Raw genomic sequence first — 4,496 nt, 5'->3', positions numbered from 1 at the left:
CATTGCCCATGTTTTTTTTTTGTCAAAGTTTGTAAAAAAAAAATCTTTCATGTTTGTAAAATATTGTAAAAATGTGTGTGTGTGTGTGTGTGTGTGTGTGTGTGTGTGTGTGTGTGTGTGTGGTGTGTGTGTGTGTGTGACTGAGGAGCTGTGGGGGTGGTGAGGAGCAAGAGGGGGGATGCCAATAGAAGAGGTTTTGGAGGGGGGGATGGATGTGGAATCAGGAAGTGGAGGAGGTGAAAATCGAGCCTGTTTCTATGGTAACCTGTGAGTAAAGGGAGTTGAAATGGGCATTGGGGGGGGGGGGGTGGGGTGGGGGGTTGTGTATCTATATGTATGTATGTAACATGGTATGTCAGACTGGCAGAGTCTGGCTGACAAAAAAAAAAAATCTAATAAAGACACTGTCACAGGCTTCTGCTGCTCAACGAGTCATTTTTTAAATACCTGTGAATGAACGGTTGATAACTGAGGATGTCTGTTACATTGTTTTGTATTTGGGTTTGTCCATGTTTTGTGAGGTGTGTGAGAGCGAGCGAGAGAGAGAGAGAGAGAGAGAAGGATCATCCTCTAAGGGAATCGCTTTTTAATTTGCTTCAGTGTACGAGCATCATCACTGGAGCAGAAATATTTCTCCTGTGGTTCAGAATTTATGATAGAAAATCAAAGTGTAACCGCTCCTCAGATCATTAAACAGTCATGGACATAAAAATGGAAACAGATTTAAAATAGAAGCCAACAACAAAAAAAAAACGTACCTCAGCATCTAACACAGGGAGTTCAGGATTAAAAACCAGTTATGTGCCACTTTGTGGTACCACATGTTTTAAGGAGAAATTGTAATATGCCGGTAAAGATCTCCTGTTTGGATGCTTTGTGGGGGGAGGGGTTCAAAATATAAATATAAATATAAATATACTGCATGTTGAACTTTTGTATTAAGTCATTCGATCAGTACACACACAGAAAAGATCTGCCATAGTAGAGATTTTAGAGTTATGATTTCTGAAGTACACACACACACATTAATCACATATATCAGTTATGCCGATGAATCACAGGTGACACACAAAAACTGTTGGCAAACACACGCACACGTCTATAAATTCACTGTTACAACCTACGCATGTTAGCAGCTGACTTAGAGCTATCACAGCTATCACAAGCTATATCACTCGTCCTCCTGTCGGTGTTTAATATTTAATGAGCAGAGAGCAGATTTATCAGGACAGAACGAGGACATTTTTTAATTCAGCTGCACTCTTGTTCAACATCAGACTATTAACCTTATTCAAATTAGATAGAGCCCTGGTATACCAGCATTAATACACTGTATACCTGTGAAGGCAGCACAGCAGGGCCATGATATCTTCTCATTTATTATAATGTAAAACTGTTTGGGGCCAGGTCAGCCAAAAAACAACTTAACCCGTCAGGTCATTTTATAAACAGGAACTGAAAATAATGGTTCCAAAATCAGTTAGATGGTACCACTGTCATCATTGCCAGTAATATGATTTACTTAGTTTTGCAGATTTGTAAACCTTATTTCATAAAAAGTGTAAACAGCCTCGCTATAGAAACAATCTGTCAGCTGAGACAAACCAAATAGAGAAATTAGAACGAGGGCTACATTGGGTGGAAACTGTAGAGCACCAAAACACAAAACTACATGTGGCCCTTCTCGGTAAGAGGAACCCACCTCTGGAACATATTACCGTCTGAAATTTAAAAAAAACTGACAGAGTTCAAGGTTTTTAAGACACGTGCAGCAGTGGCTGAAACTGAAGCAAGTCTGGGAGCTCTGACTGTGCTTCCTCTTTTAACCCTTCTTCTTCTTCTTTTATTTGTATTGTATTGTAAATTCTTCATTTGTGTTTATTGTAGTGTTTTTATAATGCTTTATGTTTCAGTCCTTAAAGCCTATACTAGCCGGGGACAGGGGTTTGCAAATTAGCCACGGCTAGAAACCTGGTATGTATTTGACCTATGAAGCAATGCTTAATTCATCCCTTTCAAACCAAATCAATTAATCAATTAAAAACAAAAGAATTGATCACACTAAGTTGTCCTGTGTCAGCCATAGTAATAAGGTGACAGAGTATTGTGATATAACGTCCTTGCCTCGGCTCTGATCAGACCCAGTTTACCCAGTTAACCATCTCATCTATCATTGTGTCTGTGTATTCATGGGCCACTAGCTTCAGTATGCCCCATGTTGTTTGTTCTGCATTTACATATTGCATTGCTATAAGCTTATTCCAGCAGAGGAACGTCTGTTTGGTTTGGTTGTAGAGGTGTCCTTATACTGTACAAAAGCAGCATGAAGGCCAAAGTGAGTGGATCCTGAGTGAACTGGTGCTGCCCTCTGCTGGTAGAGAAGAGAAACATCCACATGTCTCAGTATGTGCTGGCTCTAAATAAAAGATAATGCTGCTGATGAGAGTGAAGTGTTATGAAGGGTTATTGGATTGTGTGAAAATATCTTTTTATCAATAGCTGTCTCCCAAAATAACTCACTTTGCTTTGAGATCTGACACATGATAAGAGATACCTAACATACACAAAATATGATATGAAGCAATACCATACTATATACCACACTATATAATACTGTACGATAAAATACCATTCAATACAATGCAATACTGTACGATACCAGGAAACCATACCAAACCATATAATATGAAATGAAGCAACACCAAACTATATAATACCGTCCATAAGATATACGGTAAAATACATAAGGAAATAAAGCAATACGGTACGATACCGTGATAAAGTTCCATATCATATCATACCATACCATGCTTTAGTATGGTACTGTCCCCTTGGGGAAGTCTGTCCTGGATTTAAGTGCTGCACACATTAAGCTGCCTCGACAGAAGAATCAATAAATAAGAACAATAGATTCAAAACAAAGCTCCAAATGTAAAAAGGACATACCGATGAATACTACAAACATATCGTGGTGAGCTGGTCGGACGCAAAGACCTCAGTATAAATCACAGCTGCTGTTCTAACCTCAGCAGGAGGAGGACAGCTGTATTGTCTCACAGAGGCAGAACACTAGACAGACGTCCATAACAGAAACATCTCTCCCACTCACGGTGTAACAAATTCACATTCTGTATCACAGAAATGACATTTAACACGCACAATTATTAACAACCGCATGACAGAACAGTGACTTAAACTGTTTTTTAACACACTTTTTCTAACTGTGCATTATCATTCCCATGAGCCTTTGCTCCACAAACAACCTCAGAGCGACTGTCCATTTGGAGTTGCTACAAAATTGTGACACATTATCCATATTTCTCACTTGTTTCTAAAAGCTTTGAATCTGTGGTCATAGACTTATCTAACGCCTGAACACGGACATGTCCAGCAGGGTGGCGAGTTTTAAAGGCCTCATCATTAAGGAGGTGAAACAAACTTTTCACAATTCTCTTTGATTTCGTCATTTATCCTGTCCCATTGGTTAAACTCTTTAAAATAGTCCTTCAAGCTGTTTGTAGTGTTGTTGCCAGGCAAGAAAAAAAAAGAAAAGGTACAGTTGTATTGAGCCGCTTCATGATTCAGTAAAGCTGTTAAATTGTTAAAGTTTGCCCTCTTTTACCCCCTCGTATCATCTACATGTTAAACATAACTCAGGCTGACATTTATTGGGGCAGAAGAAATTGATTTGGGTCACATGGAGTGAAAACATCATTGTATGTGCGTGTCAGACACAGCTGTAAAGTGACTAAACTACTCCCCCTGTAAATTTAATGTAGACTTTATGAGATTAATTATGAATGAATGAACGTCTGCTAATACAATGTAGGTTAACAAAGTAGGTTGAGAGAAAATTCTAAATATAACGGTGAAATCTGGATGGTTTGGTAAAAGCGCATCTAAAAAAACAATAAAGGATTTAAACATTTAAAAGTTTCATATCTGAACCTTGGGAGATGTTAGAGTTATGTGAATTCTGCTGGGAGCAACGGGAGCATAGCGGTTATGTCACGCACCCCGAGTACAGAGGTTACAGTCCTCGTCGGGCTCGAATCCGAACTCGGCCCTTTGCTGCATGTCATACCCAGAGGCGCTGCTTGTCAACAGGCAAGTCAGGCAACTGCTCGGGGACCCCAGTCCACTTATAGGGGCCCCCAAGGGCTGAAAACGTTAAACCCCAGCAGTGGCTCAAAATGCGCAAATTTTGCAATGACAGAAGGAAACCTCCCGAATGGACTAGAAGAGGAAGAGCGTCGTGACACTGCTTGATATTATAAAGGTTGCAGGGGCCCTGATTTATTTTTGCCTATAGGGTCTCAGCAGACTCTAGAATCGCCCACTGGTCACCCCCCACTCTCTCACTTCCTGTCTCTCTTCAGCTGTTCTGTCTAATAAACGAAAAAAAGGCCCCAAAAAAACCATACTTAAGAAAATCAGGGAATAACTCGTGTGAAATTTTTTTCACAGACGGTTTTTTTGCACACACACACTGCACC

This window comes from Labrus bergylta, chromosome 15, assembly GCF_963930695.1.
Source record: "Labrus bergylta chromosome 15, fLabBer1.1, whole genome shotgun sequence".
Lineage (NCBI taxonomy): Eukaryota > Metazoa > Chordata > Actinopteri > Labriformes > Labridae > Labrus > Labrus bergylta.
This window is presented reverse-complemented; position numbering follows the sequence as displayed.